General features: G+C 38.0%; 1 protein-coding gene across 3 annotated transcripts in view; it reads right to left on the minus strand.

Annotated features, from left to right (window-relative positions):
- LOC111159058 (unc-51 like kinase 4) overlaps nt 1-18862 on the minus strand; it is a 618913-nt gene that overhangs the window by 511002 nt on the left and 89049 nt on the right. The gene's annotated exons all lie outside the window — the stretch shown is intronic.

Genomic DNA, 18862 nt, shown 5'->3' on the forward strand with positions numbered 1-18862 from the left:
CTCAGCCACAGCAACTTCTTTCTAGAAACATCCGCCAAAGGCAAGGGAAGCAAGGGCAAAAATGAACTATTGGGACTTCGTCAAGATCAAAAGCATTTGCACAGCAAAGGAAACAGTCAACAAAACTAAAAAAGAAAACTGACAGAATAGGAGAAGAGATTTGCAAACAACATATCAGATAAAGGGCTAGTATCCAAAATCTAGAAAGAACTTATCAAACTCAACACCCAAAGAACAAATAATCCAATCAAGAAATGGGCAGAAGGCATGAACAGACATTTCTGCAAAGAAGACATCCAGATGGCCAACAGACACATGAAAAAGTGCTCCACATCACTCGGCATCAGGGAAACACAAATCAAAACCACAATGAGAGATCACCTCACACCAGTCAGAATGCTAAAATTAACAAGTCAGGAAACGACAGATGCTGGCGAGGATGCGAAGAAAGGGGAACCCTCCTACACTATTGGTGGGAATGCAACCTGGTGCAGCCACTCTGGAAAACAGCATGGAGGTTCTCAAAAAGTTGAAAATAGAGCTACCCTACAACCAGCAATCGCACTACTGGGTATTTACCCTAAAGATACAAACGTAGTGATCCGAAGGGGCACGTGCACCCAAATGTTTATAGCAGCAATGTCCACAATAGCCAAACTATGGAAAGAACCTAGATGTCCATCAACAGATGAATGGATAAAGAAGATGTGGTATATATACACAACGGAATACTATGCAGCCATCAAAAGAAATGCAATCTTGCCGTTTGCAATGACGTGGATGGAACTAGAGGGTATTATGCTGAGCAAAATAAGTCAACCAGAAAAAGACAATTACCGTATGATCTCTCTGATATGAGGACTTTGAGAGGCAGGGTGGGGATGCTTGGGGGACAGGGAAGGAAAAAATGAAACAAGATGGGATCGGGAGGGAGACACTATAAGAGACTCTTCATCTCACAAAACTGAGGGCTGCTGGGGGATCGGGGGGTAGGGAGAGGGTGGTTGGGTTATGGACATTGGGGAGGGTATGTGCTATGGTGAGTGCTGTGAAAAATGTAAGCCTGATGATTCACAGACCTGTACCCCTGGGGCTAATAATAATTATATGTTAATAAAAATAATTTTTTTAAAAAGGATCAAACTGTTTCTACATAACTTAAATGATCCAAGAAAAACCACCAAAGTATTTAAAGGAATAAAAGAAAACTACAATTTAAAAAAATCTTTAAGTTGATTCCACACCCCACGTGGGCTTGAACTGACAACCCTCAGATCAGGAGTCATATGTTCCTACAACTGAGCGAGCCAGGTGTCCGCAAAATAGAAAAATTTTCAAAACAAGAATACAAAAACTCCAGCACCTAACAATATAAAAAGTACAATGTCTGGCATCCATTAATATTGCCACACATGCAAAGAAACCTAAAAAAAATGACTCCTAAGAAGAAAATTTAGTTAGAAATTAAACATACAATGGGTTTAGAAAAAAAATATAGTAAGAAGGCTATTATAAATATTGTCTATACACTAAGAAGAAAGAAGAAAGCATAAGCATGATAAAATGTGAAATAGAAGATATAAAAATGGCTCAAATCAAAAGGCCAGACATTACAGAGTCTTATATGAAAAATATACTGAGTTGGATTAACAGATTAGATTCTGGAAACTTAATGATTACTGAACTTTGAGACATAGCAATTACCAATAAAAACTATCTAAAATAAACACAGAAAGAAGCCTGGGGGCGGGGAAAGGGAACAGAGCATCAATGCATCAGTGAACTATAGGGCAACTTCAAACAACCTAATGTATGCACAATAAAATCCCAAAGATGTCAAGAGAGCAGTGGAAGGTTGAAATACAGGCTGAAAATTTTTAAATTCATAAAAACTAGTTATTCTCAACTTATGAAATTCAATGAACCTCAAGTGGGAAGGAATCAAGAAAAAAAAAATTACACCAAGGCACATCATACTGAAACTGCTAAAAACAGTACTAAAGATAAAAAGACACATTATGTAGAGGGTAACAAAGATAAGGGTAACAGGAAACTTCTCATCAGAAACAATGCAAGCCAGAAGATAGTGGAGCAGTATCTTTAAAACATAAAGGAAAAAAAACAAAAAAAGACTGGTAACTGTCAACCTACAAATGTATATCCAACAACAATACCTTTCAAAAACAAAGATAAAGGTAGGGGTGGATAGGGAAGGTTTGTGATGGGTACAAACTTTCAGCTATAAAATAAATGAGGTCTGAGGATCTAATGTAAAACATTGTGACTATAGTTGACAACCCTGTACTGTACACTTGGAATTTACTTAGAGTAGAATACAAATGCTCTCATCCAAAAAAGAAGAGAGGTAAATATGTGAGGTGATTGATGTTTTAATTAACTCAGTGGGGGAATCCTTTCACCATTTATATATAGATCAAATTATCACTATGTATACTTTAAGTATCTTAAAATTGCGTCAGTCGTACCTCAACAGGTACAACAACAGGGTCGCCTGGGTGGCTCAGTCGTTAAGCATCTACCTTCAGCTAAGCTCATAATCCCAGGATCCTAGGATCAAGCCCTGCATCCCGCTTCTCCCTCTGCCTCCCCCTCTGCCCCTCCCCCACCCCACTCATGTGTGCACTCTAATAAGTAAAATCTTTTAAAAAAATATAGAACAGGGGTGCCTGGGTGGCTCAGTGGGTTAAAGCCTCTGCCTTCAACTCAGGTCATGATCCCAGAGTCCTGGCATCGAGCCCCACATCAGGCTCTCTGCTCAGCAGGGAGCCTGCTTCTCTTCCTCACTCTTCCTCACTCTGCCTGCCCGCCTCTCTGCCTACTTGTGATCTCTGTCAAATAAATAAATAAAATCTTTAAATATATGTATAGAACAAAAAAAAAATGTAGAAGTAAAATGTACAATAATAGGCTAGAAATGGAGTATTAGATACATTCTGGTGTAATGGCCTTGTATAGATTTCTTATATAGGATATATAAATTTGTATAACATTATATAAAGTTCTGGTGTAAGCTTCTTATACAAAGTTCTTATCTGTATGAATCCATGTATCATTACTTGAAAGTCAACTGTAACATGTTAGAGATGTATACTGTAAAAAAAAAAAATGAGTAGGGGCGCCTGGGTGGCTCAGTGGGTTAAAGCTTCTGCCTTCAGCTCAGGTCATGATCCCATGGTCCTGGGATCGAGCCCCGCATCTGGTTCTCTGCTCTGCAGGGAGCCTGCTTCCCTACTTCTTCCTCTCTCTCTCTCTGCCTACTTGTGATCTCTCTCTGTCAAATAAATAAATAAAATCTTTAAAAAAAAAATGAGTAATAACCCTATAAAGGAGATAAAATGGAATCATTTAAAAGTCAATTTCAAAAGAAGGCAGGAAAAGAAAAAAGGAAACAAAATGATGGGTGGACAAACTGAACATAAATGGCAGATTTAAACCTAACTATTTCAACAATCACACTAAATATAGAAGTCTAAACATACTAATTAAAAGGTAGAGATTCTCAAATTAGATTTTTTTAAAAAACAAGACTCACATATAGGCTATCTGCAAGAAACCCCCTTATAAATAAATTCACAAGTTAAAAATAAAAGAATGGAAAATATATATATCATGCGAATGTGATCAAAAGAAAGCCAGAAGGGCTATACTACTTCAGGAAAGTAGATTTTAAAGCAAAAAGTATCTCCAGAGATAGATAAAGGTCATTTCACAAAGACTCATTCAACAAGAAGATATAACAATCCTAACTATGTATGCCTCTTAACAACAGAACTTCAAAATACCTGAAGCAAAACTTCATAAAATTGAGAGAGTACATAGACAAACCCACAACTTTAGCTGAGAAATTCCATACTCTTTCTCAATAACTGACAGAATAAGCAGCCAGAAACTCAGTAAGGATATAGAAAGATAACACAATCAACCAATTTTGACACAGATATAACACTCTATTCAACAGAAGTAAAACACAATGTCCTTTTCAAGATCACACAAAACATTACCATGTTGGACTATGTTCTGAACCATAAAACATCCCATGAAACTCTATACTACAAATTAATCTGAGATGAGTCATAGACTTAAATGCAAAAGCTAAAACAAAAAAGCTTCTAGACGAGATCATAAAGAATGTATTGGCTATTTCGAGATAGGCAAAGCTTTCTTAGGAAAAAAGGCACTAAGCATAAAAGAAAAAATTGGCAAAGTAACCCCCATAAAAAATAAATTTCTACCCATAATAACACCATTACGCTTCATAGTGTTATAGACTGGGAGAAAATATTTGCAATACATACACACTAAATATCTGAGTAATTTATGTAAATTAAATGTCAATTAAAATTTGAAAATTATATTAAAAATTGTATGCCGGGGCACCTGGGTGGCTCAGTCATTAAGCATCTGCCTTCGGCTCGGGTCATGATCCCAGGATCCTGGGATCAAGCCTCACACTGGTCTCCCTGCTCAGCAGGGATCCTGCTTCTCCCTCTCCCTCTGCAGTTCCCCATGCTTATGTTCCCTCTCTCGCTATGTCTCTCTCTCTGTCAAATAAATAAAATCTTAAAAATTGTATGCACAATGTAATCCCATGTTTATTTAACAAGAAAATATACATATGTAAGTATATAAGTAAAGGAAAGACATAAAAAGAGATACAACACCTGTTAACAGTATAGTATGTGTGAGCTAGGGGTAGTGGGGTCCACTAATTTTACTTAGGACGTATTTACATTATTTGAATTGTTAAGAGTACACATTACTTTTTCAATCAAAAAATTATGTACTTTTCATGAAAATGTAAAAAAAAATAGAAGACAAAGAGTTAGATCTAGGTTCACACCATTATTTTACATTCTACCAGCTATACATCCTTGGGCATTTATAAAAATAATAAAACACAAGGCAGTTTGGAAATTAAACAACATACATGGACACTTAACCTAGGTCATAAAAAGTAGCATATTTTAACATTTTAGTTTTTCTTCCTATTGTTAATATCATAGAGTATAAATTGTATGGCTGCTAAGGAAAAAAAAGCTGTAAAGATACCTGAACTTCTTCATTGCTTCCTCCCCATTCCTGATGTTTCCTTGTATATGGCAAGAATAAATTTATATAACCTGTTCATCCTCCCTCTGTTCCTTTATTAATTCTACTCAAGAGAAAAGAAAATGCTATACCTAGTTGACAATTATGGAAAGAATAAACTGAGCATGCCTAACTGCTCAGTTCAACTCCTGCCCCTTTCTCCTTGAGCCCAGCCCCAACCACACAGAGCTGTCTTCTCACATTCCCCATCTTAAGTCTTATCTAAATGGGTATTCCACTTGGAGAGTGAAGCTGCACCTGGGCAGTGTAAAAATTCCCTAACGTGGGAGTGCAATATAAGGGAGCCTACTTGTCCAAAAATAATAAGCTACATCTTCCACCCTCCCTAGCTCTCAGTACATACACATATGTTATTTTTGTCCCATATGCCTTGTTCTGTGTCTTCTCATTAGGTTCTGAACCTTTGACCTGCATGTAGGGGGGAAGTGCAATTTGAGAGGGGGATGGACCTTCTCAAATACCATAACATGTGCTTTCCTTCACAACTGTCAGTCAATTCCTAGAGGACTCATTCCCAGGACTGGAAAACCACCACTACTTTAGCACTTAGGTTGGAAAGGAGCCATGTGTCATCTCAGTGCTCTACAAACTCAGTGAGGCTGTCAGGCCAATTCAACTTGCTACTACCTGAAATGAGCTATCCTAGTCCCTCTGAAATCCCCTGTGGGACACGATATAAGCAGTAAGATTGGTGCTATTTTCTGCTTAATTAACTCTTCGGAAGGGATAACTGGATTGCACTATTATCTGTCATTCAAATCAAAGACCTATTTCATCATATTATGAGGATAAAACCTATGATGATTAAAAATTATCCTATGAAAATAAGCCTATGATGACTAGGCTTATTAATGAAGAGCTGTACTATTTTTTTAATAATGTTAGCAATTCTAATGTATGGTGGGTAGACTTAAAAAAAATTGCTGCCAATGTTAGTCTACATGCCTACTTTTCCAAAAAAGAGTACCAAAATTAACATCTAAAATACTGACATTAATTATTGTCACATTTGTTGACTTAGTAAAACCATGAGCTTTCTTCTAAAGATTTCCAGGTACCTGTAGTTTATTTTGTTTGGTTTACTGTTTCAGTAACTCATTCAGTCTAGTCAATTCAACAGAATAGGATTTCTATGCCTTGAAATATAGTGGGCTAGATATCTGGACAACTCTCTCCCTCTAAAAGCAACTAAAAATGCTCAATAAAAAATAAGAAAATAAACCCTCTTAAAAGAATCAATGAACTAACTAGTAGCAAATTCTTAGGCCAGTGACTGTATAGGCAAGAACCCTGAGAGGTACCGAGAGCTCTCAAGCTGATGTTTACACTGAGAGCATTTGTCTGACAAGATGAACAAGAAGAATGAGAGGCAAGGTGAGGGCCCATGCAAACTAGAAGTTAGATGAAACCCCAGCCCCAATTAAAGCTAGAGCTTCCAGTGTATTATAACCAAGTATAATAGAGATGAAGAAAAAGTAGCTCTCCCATCTCCCTGGCCCCTCATTGATCTGAGTTGGGGGCTGAAGGTGTCTCTTAGGGAAAGGATATTGCAGGAGAGGAAGTCCAAAAGCTAAAAGCATAAGTAGATCCTCACTTGATTTAGAGTATCTCTTTCAAAAGAGCCACAGTTGTTCTAACAGCTAATTTCTTAATAGCAACAAGTGCAATCAAAAGACACTAAAACAATATCTTTAATTGTTAAAAATATTGTCACCCTACAATTGTATTCACAGAAATAATAGATTTGAAAAACAAGATCAGGAGTATAACTACTAAAAGAATAAAAGGAATTATTAAAAAAAAAGACATGAAGAAAAAAATAAAAACAAAAGAGAATAAACAAAAGCACTAAATAAGATAGTAGCTATAAAGACAACTATTACCAACAACTACAATATAAATGGACTAAATACTAAAGAAAAACTATAAAGCAAAAAAAAAATTTTAATAGTGAAGAGACACATCAAACAAACAAACAAAAAAATAGTTATTCCACCAGAAAGGCTAAAAATAAGAGAATGGTAAAGATATACCAGTCAGGCAGCAATCTCTTTGACCTCAGCCACAGCAACTTCTTTCTAGAAACATCCGCCAAAGGCAAGGGAAGCAAGGGCAAAAATGAACTATTGGGACTTCGTCAAGATCAAAAGCATTTGCACAGCAAAGGAAACAGTCAACAAAACTAAAAAAGAAAACTGACAGAATAGGAGAAGAGATTTGCAAACAACATATCAGATAAAGGGCTAGTATCCAAAATCTAGAAAGAACTTATCAAACTCAACACCCAAAGAACAAATAATCCAATCAAGAAATGGGCAGAAGGCATGAACAGACATTTCTGCAAAGAAGACATCCAGATGGCCAACAGACACATGAAAAAGTGCTCCACATCACTCGGCATCAGGGAAACACAAATCAAAACCACAATGAGAGATCACCTCACACCAGTCAGAATGCTAAAATTAACAAGTCAGGAAACGACAGATGCTGGCGAGGATGCGAAGAAAGGGGAACCCTCCTACACTATTGGTGGGAATGCAACCTGGTGCAGCCACTCTGGAAAACAGCATGGAGGTTCTCAAAAAGTTGAAAATAGAGCTACCCTACAACCAGCAATCGCACTACTGGGTATTTACCCTAAAGATACAAACGTAGTGATCCGAAGGGGCACGTGCACCCAAATGTTTATAGCAGCAATGTCCACAATAGCCAAACTATGGAAAGAACCTAGATGTCCATCAACAGATGAATGGATAAAGAAGATGTGGTATATATACACAACGGAATACTATGCAGCCATCAAAAGAAATGAAATCTTGCCATTTGCGACGACGTGGATAGAACTAGAGGGTATTATGCTGAGCGAAATAAGTCAATCAGAAAAAGACAATTATCATATGATCTCCTTGATATGAGGAAGTTAAGAGGCAATGTGGGGAGTTTATGGGGTAGGAAAAGAATAAATGAAACAAGATGGGATTGGGAGGGAGACACTATAAGAGACTCTTAATCTCACAAAACAAACTGAGGGTTGCTGGGGGGAAGGTGGTAGGGAGAGAGTGGTAGCATTATGGACATTAGGGAAGGTATGTGCTATGAAGTGTGTAAACCTGGCAATTCACAGACACGTACCCCTGGGGCTGATAATACATTGTATGTTAATAAAAAAATTTAAAAATTTTAAAAGTAAAAATAAATAAAGGCAAGAGGGTATGGATACACCTCCGATAATAAGCTGATAGTGAATTTCAAAAACCTTAGATTCTTAAAATAGGTAACTCTCCACGTATATATATATTCACAATGGTTCAGAAACGTAAGGAGCATACTGGGATCGAAACTGAAGTAGGCATTTTAGGGCTTTTTCTGTTCAGCCAGCTGTGGGCCTTAGGAAACCACCCCTTGGCATCGTCTGCTGTAGTCCAGGAGGATGGAATATCCCTACAAACTGATGGGAAGTGTGTTTCCTTCCAGTTCTGTTCATGAAGGTGTCTTATAGACTGTTACTGGTTTTTGTTTGTTTGTTTATAAGAATTAATTTTCTCGGGCACCTGGGTGGCTCAGTGGGTTAAAGCCTCTGCCTTCCACTCAGGTCATGATCCCAGTCTCCTGGGATCGAGCCCCGCATCAGGCTCTCTGCTCAGCAATGGAGCCTGCTTCCCTTCCTCTCTCTCCACCTGCCTTTTTGCCTGCTTGTGATCTGTCAAATAAATAAATAAAATCTTTAAAAAATATATATATATATGCCAGTCATATGTAACCCAGCACAGGATGGTATAATAAATTAATTTAAGACAGAATGGGCTTTGAACAATAAGCATTACTGGTGATTTTTCTTAAAGTTTTATTTATTCATAAGTAATCTCTACACCCTACATGGGACTTGAAAGCATGACTTCAAGATCAAGAGTCACATGCCCTGCCAACTGAGCCAGCCAGGCACCCCATACTGGTGAATTTTTAAGTAACAAGATAATGATAATTTCAATAAGCCAAGGGAAATATAATCTATATATTTTTATATATCTAATAACTAATATTCAGAATACCTAAAGGCAAAATACAAAATTGCAAATGTACCAAAGAAGGCATTTCAAACCTATCTCAGTAGCTGATAAAATAAACAGACAAGAAGCAATCAGCATAGATACAGAAGATTTATATCCCTAACAGATTAATAAGCTTGACCTAATGGACAGAAAAAAACACATTATCCAACAATGACAGAATTCGCTTTTTTTCCCCTGAGTATACACATACTGAGTCATGAAAGAAGTCTCAACAAATTCTAAAGGACTGAAATCATACATACTCCATTTCCTCTAACCATAATACCATAAGCTAAAAATATTAATAAAAAGATAAATAGAAAAACTCTAAGGAAAGGTATTAAATGAGTAAGAAACAGAAGAGCTATAGGATTTGTTAACAGAGCAAAGCATGTAGTGGGATAAATATAAGTCAAATGAAAATGAAAATTTACACAGAAATCCAACCAATATAAATCCTTGAAACATATTACAATTGATATTTCACCAGTTCTCACATACTGAACTCAGCAAAGCCAAACTCTGAAGCCTCCCCTGTGAAGTTACCTGCCACAGGAGGAGAGGAGATGCAACCTCACCCTTGCATGGAAAATGCCATGCTTTGTGCTTCTTACCCTACACCACATCTCTGGAAGCTGGTCTATCTCACTTGGTACTAATTCAGGATCACTTCCTCATATCATTTCCAAAGGTTCACTTCAAAACACATTAGGTGGGACGCCTGGGCGGCTCAGTTGGTTAAGCAGCTGCCTTCAGCTCAGGTCATGATCCTAGCGTCCTGGGATCAAGTCCCACATCGGGCTCCTTGCTCGGCGGGGAGCCTGCTTCTCCCTCTGCCTCTGCCTGCCATTCTGTCTGCCTGTGCTCGCTCTCTCTCCCTCTCTCTCTGACAAATAAATAAAATCTAAAAAAAAAAAAAAACACACATTAGGTAACTCTACCTTACTTTACTTAGTAAGCCCTTCTGCGTTTTACTGAATAGCATTCAAAACATTATGGATAGTGGCTCTCTGCTCCTTCCCATTTAACAGATGGCTGCATCTTTTGATGCAGTGCCAGCCATACCCCTAAAACATGATGGTGAAGGTGAAAGTAAAGTGATTTGGCCATATTGGGTGCCTGGTCACCAGGGCTGCTTTTAACTCTGGCAAAATGGATACTGTCGTCATAGATGACCCTTTCATTTACCTCAACTACATGGTCTACATGTTCCTGTATGATTCCACCCATGTTAAATTCAACAGCATAGTCAAGACTGAGAACAGAAAACTTGTATCAATGGAAAGTCCATCTCCATCTTCCAGGAGTGAGATCCTGCCAATATCAAATGGGGTGATGCTGGTGCTAAATATGTTGTGGAGTCCAAAGAGGTCTTCACCACCATGGATAAGGAAAAGGCACCACCTCGGCTCACTTGAAAGTTGGGGCCAAGAGGATCATCATCTCTCCCCCTTCTGCTAATGTCCCCATGTTTGTGATGGGCAAGAACCAGTAGTATGGCAACTCCCTAAAGATTGACAGCAATGCTTTCTGCACCACCAACTCCCTGGCCCCTCTAGCCAAGATCATCCATCACAACTTTGGCATCATGGAGAGACTCATGATTCCATGCCATCACTGCCACCCAGAAGATCTTGGACAGCCCCTTTGGGAAGCTGTGGCATGATGGTCAAGGGGCTGCCCAGAACATTCTATTGGCACTGCCACAGCTCTAGGCAAGATCATCCCTGGGTTGATTAAGCAGCGCACAAACATGACCTTCCAGGTTCCTACCTCCAACATGTCAGTCATGGATGTGACCTGCCACCTGAAGAAAGCTGCCAAATATAATGACATCAAGAAGGTAATAAAGAAGGTGAGGACCAGGTGTCTCCTGAGACTTGAACAGTGACACCCACTCTTCCACCTTCAATGCTGGGACTGACATTGCTCTCAAGGACCACTTCATCAAGCTCATTTCCTGATATGAGAATGAATTTGGCTATAACAACCAGGTGATGGACTTTATGGGCCACACAGCCTCCAAGGAGTAAGAGCCCTCTGGACCCCAGCCCCCATGAGAGCAAGAGGAAAGAGAGGCCCTCAGCTGCTGAGGAGTCCTTGCCCCAACTCTTCCCCCAACACACTGAGAATCTCTTGACTTCTACACAGTTTCCATCCACCCCAGCTTGGGGAGCACTAAGTATAGTAAAGTATACTATACTTAGATCAAAAAAAAAAAAAAAAAATCATGGATAGTACTAAAGAAAACACTGGATCATTTCTATTCCACATACATGTTGCCCAGTCTCATTGCAAAAATGCCAACAGAGCAGTGAGTACTGAGAAAGAACCAGATGTTGAGGCACACATATTTCTTCATTAGAGGATGAAATAAACTGTTACAATAACAAAATCAGAAAATATAGAAAAGTTTTAACTTTTATCAAAAACCAAGAATTTTAACTCATTTCTCTCTTTGTTTTAGGAACCCTAGTTGTCTAAAACATCTCAAAGATAATACATATAATGGCTAAGATCTCTGGCACTTCATTCTAATTCAAGCCCAGTCTTTTCTAATTAAACACATAAATAGTTTTACCACAGTTTCCTTAAAAAAAAAAAAAAAAGAGCTCTAGTTAAAAAATGAAATTTCTCTCAAAATAATTTTGTTACTCTAAAATTATTGAAAACATATTATTCAGAAGTAAAACAATAAAGCCAACAGTTTATTTTTTTAACCTCATATTTTTAACTACAACCTAGGCCATGTCAGTTTAGCACCTATAATTATTGCAGACTATTACACAGGCTATCAAAAAACATGTGGTTGATCAAATAGAAATACACGAATTAATCTTTTCCTCCAAATATGTGAAAATTGTCTAGGACCTATTTCCAGCTTCTTTTGGGTTGTAAAATGGGCTGCTACCTACCTGGATTAAAACAAACACCTCAAAGAAATGTCACCTTTCTCATCCTGTTTATTCGACGCATATATAAAACATACATCATGTAAGTTCATTGCCAAATACTCCTGAGATCATTACAGCAATGATCCCAAAGAGGGAACTACTCCTTGCTACTGTATGCAAACATAAAGGTCAAAGAAACGGAAGGGAAATTTGTCAGACTCAGAAGGGGCCCACCTCAGAAGCTCATGGAAGATCATCAAGAACAAGTGCCCTCTTATGTAAGAAATACCACCAGGTGGGGCACCCAGACCTTGACCAAGATAAAACAACTAAAGAGTAGCACATGAGGGATTGAAATTCACATCCTCTGTCTCCCAGCTCAAGGTCTCTGAAATGCTAGCCCCAATTCTTAAAGTCAGTCAGTGTCATGAAAGCCTTTCCTTCCATACTGCCATACTCCTTTTTCAACAGTCACACCAGACCTTCCATTGTTTTTGTGGTCCACCACATGTCTCTTACTCTAAATATTTCCCCTCTCTCCACCTAAGTACCGACAACTGTAACAAGGACAAAAATGAATAACTAATTCACATCTCTATCACCATTGTTAAAAGTTACAGAAATCATGTTCAGAAAGTAGGTTTGCTGTTCGGAAAACATGGTCATAATATTTTAGATAACTTTAGAGAAAACCTACTGAAAACTATCTTAAACTCCCAATAGTCTGTGTCAGTTCATAGCTTCTTCTCCCAAAGTGCATCCCACAATGACATAGGGTAAGGTGGGTCTGTGGGCAAATTGCTTTGAAAATGTTGTATACACTATCCCAAGTAGAGTCATAATTATAAGCTCTGAAAAGTACTAAAAAAGACCAAAACTGTCCAACCTTGTTTAATCCAGTGTCTCAATGTATTTGATTTAAAAATGCTTTATTCTTACAACACTTAACAAATATCTCATGGCAAAGCCAATTTTCTATGCATAATGAACAAAAAAAATTTTATAATTTAAAACTAAAATTGGCTTCTAAGAAGTCTACATATCAAATTAAAATGAAGTAAAATTTCTATACTGCTTTCTTCCCAATGCAGAAATTAGAGAAAAGAAAGAAAAGGGGTAAAACCCTGGTTTTTACCAGGCCCATAACCAATGGCCCATATTCAACAAGACACATTATTAAGTTTTGATGCAGAAAAAAAACTCAGTTCAGTGAGGCAATAAGGACATCTCACTATATTTAAAACAAAAGAAATAGCACAGCAATGTAAATGTACTCAATATCACATATGCTTAGTGGTTAAAGTGGTTAAGTTTTATGTTATGTGTATTTTACCACAATTTTTTTTCATCCAAAGAGAAATAGGACAAACAACGTGTTGGGGAATTTTTTTTTAAAGATTTTATTTGTTTATTTATTTGCCAGAGAGCAACAGTGAGAGAGAGAGAGAGCGAGAGAGCACATGCACAAGCACAAGTAGGGGGACCAGGAGAGGGAGAAGGTGAAGCAGGCTCTCCACTGAGGAGGAACCCTGATGTGGGGCTCGATGCCAGGACCCTGGGATCATGACCTGAGCTGAAGGCAAATGCTGAAAAACTGAGCCACCCAGGTGCCCGGGACAAACCACTTTCTTGATAAGGTAATGCAACTTCGCTATTTTAACAAAGGGAGGGGAAAGGCAATAAAATCCTACCCACCTGAAAAAGTTTTAACCATCTCATAAACAACCCTGGAGTGAGGACAAATTTAAAATGAGAACTGGGGACCATCAATAAAACAGCAACATTGGAAACACTATATGTCAAAACTAGTGAGATACAGCTAACACTAGAGGGAGAAAACAGTTCACAGCCGGAAATGTCTTAGTGACTACACAAAGAAACCAAAGCAAATTAAGTTACAAAAACAACAATAAAAGGCAGACACACAGAACTGAGGTACAAAATAATTCTCTCTTTCCTAAAAAATGAAGGGAGGGCAGTGTCTTAATTCATCTTTACTTTTCTTGTACCCAGCTAGGACATCATATAAGTCTCAGAAATGTTAGCTGCAAAGAATGAGACCTACATCTGAGAGAGTTAACTTAAGCAATAAATACATTAGCTGAATGTCTTCAAGAATTCAAAGAAACTTCAGTTTCCTTAATTCAGTTTTTTCAATCAAATGTATCATTTTCCTATTATAAGTCTTCTCACTGAGTAGACCTTCCATCTTCTAATATCAACTAATTCTCCTCAAATTTATTTACAGATATATTCTTAACATCCCAACAGGCGCACCTGAAGAGGTGACTGTAAAAGCTATACACAAGTGAAAGGAACAAAAATAGCAAACACTTGAAAAAGATTATGTTGGGGTGCCTGGTGGCTCAGTTGATTGGGTGTCTGCCTTTGGCTCAGGTCATGATCCCAGGATCCTGGGATCAAGTCCTGCATCAGGCTTCTTGCTCGCTCCTCCTGTCCCGAGTGCTCATGCTCTCTCTCATGTACATGCTCTCTCTTAAATAAATAAATAAAATCTTAAAGAAAAAAAAATATTATGTTAGTAGGGAAAGGCTCCCCACTTAAAAATTATTAAATAATAGAAAATATTTGGATGGTATGGCACAGACACAGATAATAGTCCAACAGAGCCCAGGAAGAGACATTGATGACACAGGGGACACTGCAGAGCAGTGGGGACATGGTGACCTTCTTATTTAATAATGCTGGGAGAACAGATATCCATATTACTTTTAAAAATAAAACTACCCATACATAGCACCACACGCACAAAATAACTGCAAACAGATTAAAGTTCTAAATAGAAAAAGGGAAAATAAAGCTCTTAGGAGAAAATGGATGGGGTGCCTGGGTGGCTCAGTGGGTTAAGCCTCTGCCTTCGGCTCAGGTCATGACCCGGGTCCTGGGATCGAGCCCCACATCAGGCTCTCTGCTCAGCAGGGAGCCTGCTTTGCCCTCTCTCTGTCTGCCTGCGTCTCTGCCTACTTGTGATCTCTCTGCCAAATAAATAAATCTTTAAAAAAAAATAGAAGGAAATGGAATAGACCATCTTAATGATGAAGAGAAGCATTTAAGACCCAAAAACCACAAATCATAATGAAGCAGATTGATAGTTTTAGCTATATTAAAATGAGAAACTTCTGCTTATCAACAGACACTATATAGAAAATGAAAAGTCCAACCATAAATCACAAAATATCTGTGACACATAAAAACAGCAGAATATCCAGAACACATAACTCCAGTGGGTAGAGTGCCATGATATCTGCAATCTTTCAAACAGTTCAGAAAATAAAGAAATGAGTAAATGAGTAATAAATGCATGTACACATGAATATATACACCTATACCACAACAAAGAAAGGAGAGCAAAATGTTAAAAACTGTTGAAACTAAGTGACGGAAATAAAGGTCACCATTATAGTTTTCTTTCCTTTTCTAATATTTCAAACATTTTATAACATTAGGGTTGCAGTAAGGGACGCAGTGTACAGAATTCCTGCAAAGCAATGTAAAACCAAAAAGAAAAAATAAATAAAAAAGATGGTGATCCTATCAGTAATCACAAAAATGAATATTAAAATTACTATGAGAAAATATTTAATGTCCATGAAATTAGCAAAAATTTAGAGTCTGACTATATCAAATATTCGAGATGTGGGTTAAGGGGTACTTTTATACCCTACCAGTAGGAGTATAACTGATATACACATGTGTCTATGTATACTGAAGCATGTATTCTAACAACATACTACACAGTAGTATAAATGAACGACAGTTTTCATAATTAGCATGTATTAATCACAACCTAACATTGGAGCAAAAGAATTAAGTCTCCACAGGATTTGGTGCATTTATATGAAGTTTAGCCTTAAGAACCAGTCAATGAAATATCTAGCAATATAGGGGCACCTGGGTGGCTCAGTTGCTTAAACATCCAACTCTTGATTTTGGATCAGGTCATGATCTCAGGGTTGTGAGATCAAGCTCCCCCGCATCTGGCTGGGCGAGGAGCCTGCTTAAGATTCTCTCTCTCCATCTCCCTCTGTCCCTCCCTCTGAAAGAAAGAAAGAAAGAAAGAAAGAAAGAAAGAAAGAAAGAAAAGACAAAAGAAGGAAGGAAGGAAGGAAGGAGGTTAAGGAAAGGAAGAAATGTCTAGCAATACAATCAAAGATGGAAACACAATAAAAAAAAAACTTGGGGGGCGCCTGGGTGGCTCAGTGGGTTAAAGCCTCTGCCTACAGCTCGGGTCATGATCCTGGGGTTCTGGTATCGAGCCCCACATCGGGCTCTCTGCTCAGCAGGGAGCCTGCTTCCTCCTCTCTCTCTGCCTGCCTCTCTGCCTGCTTGTGATCTCTGTCAAATAAAAAAAAAAATCTTAAAAAAAAAAAAAAACAACTTGGGAATATTTATCATAAAGTCAGAATAGTGGCTACTCCGTAAAAGAAAAAGCAAACTGCAATTCAAGAGGGACAGAGAAGAATTCTATAAGCCACCAGCCCTTTTTATTTCCTTCAAGAGTGGGTATATCGAAGTGTGCGCTTTTAGCCATACATACAAGCATACACAAAAATTTCACATGCGCTTTTGTTTATGATGTATATTTCACAAAAAAGAACCTACATTCAGAAATATCAGTAGGTGCTGGGAAAACAGTTTTCCTACCTGGAAAAAGATTTTAATTGTTGAAGATAAGAGGCTTAAAAATTATTTAACCTCAACTATGTCTTAAAGACATTAGACCTATTATGTTAAAGAACTGCTACAATTGAGTTATTTTTGTAAAGACAGAAACCTTTTTTTATGGAGAATATAATCATCCCTTACTTTATCTCTTTTACAGAGACAAAGTTAAAGTTCAGGTTTCCCCCACTATCCAAAAGTACCGTGTTCCTGTGAAAACTTTCCTAAGCCCCAATGGTGTAAAGTGAAGAGCAATTACATTAATTTGAATAGACAAGATTTTGAGTATTCCCAGACCCCAAAAATAACTTCTCTCAGGCTTCTCTGATATCTTAGGACACATCTTGTTAATGGATGAAGATAATACATCCAGACAAAGCCCAGACGCTCAAAGACACCGCGGTTCAAAGCCATGGTGGCTTGATGCTGAGATGCTGAGAGAGTTCCGAGGAAAGGAAGAAACATGGCAGGGCCGTTCTCCCTGCTTTACAGGGCAGGGGGAGGCCTGCCTGTATAACAACTTGCTGCAAAACAAATCTGAATGCTATTTTTGCTTTTCACCTTTTTTCATAGAAGCAGAAATCCTCTTCCCATTTCTTTCAATTAGAGAAAACAAGTGCTAACGTGGGTCTTTTGTAAAAGTGAAGCAGTGTAACATGAACTTTTGAAAAGCAAGGGGCACGTGTGCCAAGCACATATCTAACTGCTTTTCAGATAGACAATAAAATTTTCATAAGTTATAGAGTCCTGGATTTCCCTTCCTCTTCATGGAAAAATACACAAGACCTGTCATACATACAAGACATTGAAAGGTACATGTGCTACTAAAATATAAAATGTCATTATAATTATTAATAATTATTTAATAATAATATACATGGATATCAGACATTATTCTTCATATTACATGTACAATGATAAACACAGCAGGGGATGGGGAGAAGATATTCAAGAAAGGATACAACTCCATGGACTAGAACTAATCATCTTTTACTACACATTAATCTAACTTTTAAAAATTAAAATACAAAGTTGTTAAAATTTCTTTACACTGTTAAGGAAGTTTCTAGAAGACTGTTTCTCCCTTGAGTTCCCAAATTTTGTTCATATTTATTCACTTGACATATTCCATTTTATATTTTTATCTTTACCTCCTGCAATAGATGGGATCAGCGTGTAAAGAGAATATTCACCTTCTTCATCTGTGTGCCCCCAAATGTGCTTAGCTTGAGGCCTTGAATGATAAACTGAAACATATCTTGGGACTACAGATAAACAGGACTTAATTCTCATATTATTGATAAAGTATGACTTACCGGCTTTATTCATATCCTGTAACAACAGCTGACAACACATCCAACCCTAGGGACTAGGAGGTGTTCAAGCTTCACTTCTGGATCACTAGGGGGCAAACCTCGCAGAGCTCTTCTACACTTGTAACATCATTCCACTTCCATACCACAGAGCAAGTAATGAACTCAAAAGGAAGATGTTTACTGTGACATATTTTTTTCATTCCTTAAGGAATGTTTTTCGCCTATGGCTTTGCCTTGGGTGAAGCCATGTCAAATGGTTTAAAGCCAACACAAATTGCAAACCTTTTGGGTCAGCTACCAAATCCTTTGCACAGCAACACACAGGAACTACATATACTGGTCAGTTGGTTGGACAGCTGGCTGATTTTTCACGCACTAACAAGAGCATGAGAAGGAGAGTGAATAAATTGGGGGAAAAAATCACAAAATAAATACTCTTTAATATTAAAAATCCATGGGTACCAGTGGAAGCTTCCTGTTTCTGAACTGCAAAATGGCAACCTGACAAGATAATCAGGGGGCTTTTGAGGCTCACAGAAAAGTCCCCTGCATCCCCCTTGCTTACTAAGCTGGTGTCTCAATAAGCTTAAAAGCAGGGGAGGACTGAGAACATGTTAGTAAGAATCTACTTACGTTGTTTGTGCTTGTTATCATCTTTTAAAAGGCAAGACATTGTCAAAAGTGAAGGAGAAAGCTAGCTGGATTTTACACGTGCTCTGCTGTAGGTCACTTGCTCACGGCGGCGTGTTGGGATTATTGAAATTCAGGAGCAATACTGGGCTGACAAGCT

Source organism: Enhydra lutris, unplaced genomic scaffold (assembly GCF_002288905.1).
Source record: "Enhydra lutris kenyoni isolate GAN:26980312 unplaced genomic scaffold, ASM228890v2 scaffoldscaffold66, whole genome shotgun sequence".
Taxonomy (NCBI): Eukaryota; Metazoa; Chordata; class Mammalia; order Carnivora; family Mustelidae; genus Enhydra; species Enhydra lutris.